The sequence below is a fragment of the Arachis ipaensis genome, chromosome B5 (assembly GCF_059453495.1).
Source record: "Arachis ipaensis isolate K30076 ecotype BB chromosome B5, ASM5945349v1, whole genome shotgun sequence".
NCBI classification, from domain to species: Eukaryota; Viridiplantae; Streptophyta; class Magnoliopsida; order Fabales; family Fabaceae; genus Arachis; species Arachis ipaensis.
The window spans coordinates 116,687,016-116,694,899 of NC_142440.1; the positions used below are offsets into that span (position 1 = coordinate 116,687,016).

General features: G+C 39.3%; 1 non-coding gene across 1 annotated transcript; it reads left to right on the plus strand.

The window, feature by feature from the left end:
- The first annotated feature begins 3,771 nt into the window (after window positions 1-3,771).
- LOC148565494 (small nucleolar RNA R71) lies at window positions 3,772-3,879 on the plus strand. Its single transcript, XR_015885131.1, has one exon. It is a non-coding gene; the product is annotated as a small nucleolar RNA R71 (small nucleolar RNA).
- Window positions 3,880-7,884: the final 4,005 nt, after the last annotated feature.

Sequence of the window (7,884 nt, forward strand, 5' to 3'; positions counted from 1 at the left end):
TTAAGGCATAGACACTTAGACACTAGTGATCATGTAGTAAAGACACAAGCATAAATAAACATAAAGCATAGTAAACGAAAAATAGAAAAATAAAGAACAAGGAAATTAAAGAACGGGTCCACCTTAGTGATGGCCGCTTGTTCTTCCTCTTGAAAATCTTATGGAGTGCTTAAGCTCCTCAATGTCGCTTCCTTGCCTTTGTTGCTCCTACCTCATGACTCTTTAGTCTTCTCTAATTTCATGGAAGATGATAGAATGCTCTTGGTGCTCCACCCTTAGTTGTCCCATATTGGAACTTAATTCTCCTAGGGAGGTGTTGATTTGCTCCCAATAATTTTGTGGAGGAAAGTGCATCCCTTGAGGCTTCTCAGGGATTTCATGATGAGGAATTTCCTCATGCTCTTGTCCATGAGTGGGCTCTCTTGTTTGCTCCATCCTTTTCTTAGTGATGGGCTTGTCCTCATCAATAAGGATGTCTTCCTCTATGTCAATTCCAGCTGAATTGCAGAGGTGACAAATGAGATGAGGGAAGGCTAACCTTACCAAAGTAGAGGACTTGTCTGCCACCTTGTAGAGTTCTAGGGATATAACCTCATGAACTTCTACTTCCTCTCCAATCATGATGCTATGGATCATGATAGCCCGGTCTATAGTAACTTCAGACTGGTTGCTAGTAGGAATGATTGAGCGTTGGATGAACTCCAACCATCCCCTAACCACGGGCTTGAGGTCATGCCTTCTTAGTTGAACCGGCTTCCCTCTTGAATCTCTCTTTCATTGAGCGCCCTCTTCACAAATGTCTATGTGGACTTGGTCCAACTTTTGATCAAAGTTGACCCTTCTAGTGTAGGGGTATGCATCTCCTTGCATCATGGACAAGTTGAATGTCAACCTTACATTTTCCGGACTAAAATCTAAGCATTTCCCCCGGACCATTGTAAGCCAACTCTTTGGGTCCGGGTTTACACTTTGATTATGGTTCTTGGTGATCCATGCATTGGCATAAAACTCTTGAACCATTAAGATTTTGACTTGTTGAATGGGGTTGGTGAGAACTTCCCAACCTCTTCTTCGAATCTCATGTCGGATCTCCGGATATTCACCCTTTTTGAGTTTGAAAGGGACCTCGGGAATCACCTTCTTCTTGGCCACAACTTCATAGAAGTGGTCTTGATGGATCTTTGAGATGAATCTCTCCATCTCCCATGACTCAGAGGCGGAAGCTTTTGCCTTCCCTTTCCTCTTTCTAGAGGTTTCTCCGGCATTAGGTGCCATAAATGGTTATGGAAAAACAAAAAGCAATGCTTTTACCACACCAAACTTAGAAGGTTTGCTCGTCCTCGAGCAAAAGAAGAAAGAAGAGAGTAGAGGAAGAAGAAATAAAGGAGATGGAGGGGATTAGTGTTTCGGCCAAGGGGGAGAAGGAATGTTTATGTTGTTGGAAATGAAGAAGTGAAGATAGATTTATATAGGAGTGGAGAGAGGGGTAGGGTTCGGTCATGTATGGGTGGGTTTGGGAGGGTAAGTGGTTTGAATTTGAATGGTGAGGTAGATGGGGTTTTATGATGGATGGATGTGGATTGGTGAAGAGATTATGGAGAAGAGGGTAGGATTTGATTGGTGAAGAGATTATGAAGAAGAGAGAGAGAGAGATGAGGTAGGTGGGGATTCTGTGGGGTCCACAGATCCTGAGGTGTCAAAGATTTCTCATCCCTGCACCATATTGGCGTGTAAACGCCCCTTGCTTGCCAATCCTGGCGTTAAACGCTAGGTTGCTGCCCATTTCTGGTGTTCAACGCCAGCTCTGTGCCCATTTTTGGCGTTAAACGCCAGTCTGGTGCCTATTTCTGGCGTTAAACGCCCAGAATGGTGCCAGACTGGGCGTTTAACGCTCATTCTGCTACCCTTACTGGCGTTTAAACGCCAGCAAGTTTCTCCTCCAGGGTGTGCTGTTTTTAATACTATTTTTCATTCTATTTTTGCTTTTTCAATTGTTTTTGTGACTTTATATGATCATCAACCTACAGAAAATATAAAATAACAATGGAAAATAAATAGATATGATTAAATAAAATTGGGTTGCCTCCCAACAAGTGCTTCTTTAATATCAATAGCTTGACAGTGGGCTCTCATGGAGCCTTATAGATACTCAGAGCATGATGATGGCCTCCCAACACCAAACTTAGAGTTTGAATGTGGGGCCTCTATTTGACTCTGCATTGAGAGAAGCTTCTCATACTTCCTCTCCATGGTTACAGAGGGAGATCCTTGAGCCTTAAACACAAGGGAGTCCTTATTCACTTGAAGGACCAATTCTCCTCTGTCAACATCAATCACAGCTCTTGCTGTGGCTAGGAAGGGTCTGCCAAGGATGATGGATTCATCCATACACTTTCTAGTGTCTAGGATTATGAAGTCAACAGGGATGTAGTGGTTTTCAACCTTTACCAAGACATCCTCTACAAGTCCATAAGCCTGTTTCCTTGAATTGTCTGCCATCTCTAGTGAGATTCTTGCAGCTTGTACCTCAAGGATCCCTAGCTTCTCCTTTACAGAGAGAGGCATGAGGTTTATGTTTGACCCGAGGTCACACAGAGCCTTCTCAAAGGTCATGGTGCCTATGGTACAAGGTATTGAGAACTTTCCAGGATCCTGTCTCTTCTGAGGTAATCTCTGCCTAGTCAAGTCATCCAATTCTTTGGTGAGTAAGGGGGGTTCATCTTCCCAAGTCTCTTTACCAAGTAGCTTGGTATTTAACTTCATGATTGCTCCAAGGTACTTAGCAACTTGCTCTTCAGTAACATCTTCATCCTCTTCAGAGGAAGAATACTCATCAGAGCTCATGAATGGCAGAAGTAAATTCAATGGAATCTCTATGGTCTCAGTGTGAGCCTCAGATTTCCATGGTTCCTCATTAGGGAACTCCTTGGAGGCCAATGGACGTCCATTGAGGTCTTCCTCAGTGGAAATCACTGCCTCTTCCTCTTCTCCAAGTTCGGCCGTGTAGGTTATGTTGATGGCCTTGCACTCTCTTTTTGGATTCTCTTCTGTATTGCTTGGGAGAGTACTAGGAGGAGGTTCAGTAACTTTCTTACTCAGCTGACCCACTTGTGCCTCTAAATTTCTAATGGAGGACCTTGTTTTAGTCATGAAACTTTGAGTGGTTTTAATTAGATCAGAGACTATGGTTGTTAAGTCAGAGTGGCTCTGCTTAGAATTCTCTGTCTGTTGCTGAGAAGATGATGGAAAGGGTTTGCTATTGCTAAACTTGTTTCTTCCACCATTACTGTTGTTGAAGCCTTGTTGGGGCCTCTGTTGGTCCTTCCATGAGAGATTTGGATGATTTCTCCATGAAGGATTATAGGTATTTCTATAGGGTTCTCCCATGTAATTCACCTCTTCCATTGCTGGGTTCTCAGGATCATAAGCTTCTTCTTCAGATGAAGCTTCTTTGGTACTGCCTATTGCTGCTTGCATGCCAGACAGACTCTGAGAGATCATATTGACTTGCTGAGTCAATATTTTATTCTCAGCCAATATGGCATTCAGAGTATCAATCTCAAGAACTCCTTTCTTCTGATTTGTCCCATTATTCACAGGATTCCTTTCAGAAGTGTACATGAATTGGTTATTCGCAACCATTTCAATGAGTTCCTGAGCTTCTGCAGGCGTCTTCTTCAGATGAAGAGATCCTCCAGCAGAGCTGTCCAATGACATCTTGGACAGTTTAGACAGACCATCATAGAAGATACCTATGATGCTCCATTCTGAAAGCATGTCAGAAGGACATCTTCTGATCAATTGCTTGTATCTTTCCCAAGCTTCATAGAGGGATTCTACTTCCTTCTGTCTGAAGGTTTGGACTTTTACTCTAAGCTTACTCAATTTTTGAGGTGGAAAGAAATTTGCCAAGAAGGCATTGACTAGCTTTTCCCAAGAGTTCAGGTTTTCTTTAGGTTGTGAGTCCAACCATATCCTAGCTCTGTCTCGTACAGCAAAAGGGAAGAGCATAAGTCTGTAGACCTCAAGGTCAACCCCATTGGTCTTAATAGTATCACAGATTTGCAAGAATTCAGCTAAGAACTGATGAGGATCTTCTAATGGAAGTCCATGAAACTTGCAATTCTGTTGCATTAGAGAAACTAATTGAGGCTTAAGCTCAAAGTTGTTTGCTCCAATGGCAGAGATAGAGATGCTTCTCCCATAGAAGTTAGGAGTAGGTGCAGTAAAGTCACCAAGCACCTTCCTTGCATTGTTATCATTATTGTTGTTTTCGGCTGTCATGGCTTCTTCTTGTTTGAAAATTTCTGTTAGGTCCTCTACAGAGAGTTGTACTTTAGCTTCTCTTAGCTTTCTCTTTAAAGTCCTTTCAGGTTCAGGATCAGCTTCAACAAGAATGCCCTTGTCCTTGCTCCTGCTCATATGAAAGAGAGAAGAAGAAAGTATGGAATCCTCTATGTCACAGTATAGAGATTCCTTGAGATGTCAGAGAAAAAGAAGAATAGAAGGAGGAGGTAGAGAGCGGAGAATTTGAACTTATAGAGAGAGAGTCTGAATTGCTGATAGTGGAGGAGTGTTAGTCCTTAAATAGAAGGATGTGAGAAGAGGGGAAGAATTTTCGAAACTAAATTAAAAAGATTTTGAAATAATTAAAAGAAATTTGAAAAATTGATTGATGATTTTCGAAAATTAGAATTGAGAAAGTAGTTAAGTGATTTTTGAAAAAGATTTTGAAATTAGAAATCAAAAAGATATGATTGAAAATTATTTTGAAAAAGATGTGATTGAGAAGATATGATTGAGAAGATATGATTGAGAATCAAATTTAAGAAAGAAATTTAAAATTAAAGTTGATTACTTGACTAACAAGAAATTTAAAAGATATGATTCTAGAATTTAAAATTTGATCCTTTCTTAATAGGCAAGTAACAACTTGGAAATTTTGAATTAAATCATTAATTGTAGCAAGGATTTTTGAAAATAGTAAAAAAAAAGAAAATGGAAAGAAATTGATTTTGAAAAGATATGATTGAAAAGATATGAATTGAAAAAGATTTGATTTTGAAAAATTATGAAAATTTGAAAAAGATTTGAATTAAAAACAAAATCTTCCCTCTTGTGCCATCCTGGTGTTAAACGCCCAGAATGGTATCCATTCTGGCGTTTAATGCCCAAAATACTACCTTTTTGGGCGTTTAACGGCCAGCCAGGTACCCTAGCTGGCGTTTAAACGCCAGTTTTCCTTCCTCACTGGGCGTTTTGAACGCCCAGTTTTTTTTCTCTGTAGTTCCTCTGCTGCATGTTCTGAATCTTCAATTCTCTGTATTATTAACTTGAAAAGACATAATTTTGAAAATTTTTTTGAATTTTTAATGATGAGAAATAATCAAAATGCAACTAATCATGAAAACTAAGATCAAACAAACAATGCATGCAAGACACCAAACTTAGAAATTTTTATATTAGAGACACTAACAAATTGAGAATGCATATGAGAAACAACAAAACACACAAAACAAGAGAATTTAAAGATCAGAGCAAGGAAATCATCAAGAACAACTTGAAGATTAATGAAGAACAAAATTCATACATTCGAAAGATGCAGGAATAAATAAAACATGCAGGACACCAAACTTAAAAATAAACACTAGACTCAAACAAGAAACACAAAATTTTTTTAGTTTTTATGATTTTATAAAATATTTTTTGTATTTTTTTTCGAAAATTATTTCGAAAAGAAAAATAAGGTTTTCAAAATTTTTAATAAGAATTTCAGGAATCATGCAATGTTAGTCTAAAAACTTCGGTCCAGGAATTAGACATGGCTTATTAGCCAGCCAAGCTTTTAGTGAAAGCTTCGGTCCAAAACACTAGACATGGCCAATGGCTAGCCAAGCTTTAGCAGATCATTACTTTCAATAGCAAAATTGATAGAAATCAACAAGCTCTTGTGATGATAAGTTGAAACCTCGGTCCAAAAGTTTAGACATGGTTTCACAACCAGCCAGACTTCAACAAATCATCATGAAACTCTAGAATTCATTCTTAAAAACTCTGAAGAACAGAATAGAAATATTATTTTTTTTTTGAAATTTTTCGAAAAATAAAAAGTAAAAAGCATAAAATAAAATTACCTAATCTGAGCAACAAGATGAACCGTCAGTTGTCCAAGCTCGAACAATCCCCGGCAACGGCGCCAAAAACTTGGTGCACGAAATTGTGATCATCAATGGCGCCAACAACTTGGTAAGCACAATTGTAATCTCAACCCTTTGTCACAACTCTGCACAACTAACCAGCAAGTGTACTGGCTCGTCCAAGTAATAAACTTTACGTGAGTAAGGGTCGATCCCACGGAGATTGTTGGCTTGAAGCAAGCTATGGTCATCTTGTAAATCTCAGTCAGGCGGATTCAAATGGTTATGGAGAATTGATAAGTAAAACATGAATAAAATATAAAATAAGATAGAGATACTTATGTAATTCATTGGTGAGAATTTCAGATAAGCGCATGAAGATGCTTTGTTCCTCCTGAACTTCTGCTTTCCTATTATCTTCATCCAATCATTCATACTCCTTTCCATGGCAAGCTATATGTTGGGTTTCACCGTTGTCAATGGCTACCTCCCGTCCTCTCAGTGAAAATGGTCCAAATGTGCTGTCACCGCACGGCTAATCATCTGTCGGTTCTTGATCATGTTGGAATAGGATCCATTGATCCTTTTGCGTCTGTCACTACGCCCAACACTCGCGAGTTTGAAGCTCGTCACAGTCATCCCTTCCCAGATCCTACTCGGAATACCACAGACAAGGTTTAGACTTTCCGGATCTCAGGAATGGCCACCAATAATTCTAGCCTATACCACGAAGGTTTTAATCTTAGATTAGAAGCCCAAGAGATACACATTCAAGCTTGTTTGCATGTAGAATGGAGGTGGTTTTCAGGCACGCGTTCATAGGTGAGAATGATGATGAGTGTCACGGATCATCACATTCATCAAGTTGAAGAACGAGTGTATATCTTAGAGAAGAAGTAGGCGTGAATCGAATAGAAAACAATAGTACTTTGCATTAATTCATGAAGAACAGCAGAGCTCCACACCTTAATCTATGGCATGTAGAAACTCCACCGTTGAAAATACATAAGAACAAAAGGTCTAGGCATGGCCGTGAGGCCAGCCCCCAAACGTGAACATTTAAGTTCCAATGATGAAAAAGTATCTGAAAAAGTATGAAACAATAGCAAAAGGTCCTATTTATAGAAAACTAGTAACCTAGGGTTTACAGAATTGAGTAAATGATGCAGAATTCCACTTCCGGGCCCATTTGGTGTTTGCTTGGGCTGAGCATAGAAGCTTCCACATGTAGAGACTTTTTTTGGAGTTAAACGCCAGCTTTTGTGCCAGTTTGGGCGTTTAACTCCAGCTTTTATGCCAGTTCTGGCGTTTTGACACCAGAAATTTTATGCTAACTTGGAACGCCGGTTTGGGCCATCAAATCTTGAGTAAAGTATAGACTATTATATATTTCTGGAAAGCTCAGGATGTCTACTTTCCAACACATTTGAGAGCGTGACAATTGGGCTTCTGTAGCTCCAGAAAATCCACTTCGAGTGCAGGGAGGTCAGAATCCAACAGCATCTGCAGTCCTTTTTCAGCCTTTGAATTAGATTTTTGCTCAGGTCCCTCAATTTCAGCCAGAAAATACCTGAAATCACAAAAAAATACACAAACTCATAGTAAAGTCCAGAAATGTGATTTTTATTTAAAAACTAATAAAAATATAATAAAAACTAACTAAAACATACTAAAAACTACCTAAAAACAATGCCAAAAAGCGTATAAATTATCCGCTCATCACTTATCAAGGTACAGAGGTCCCCTA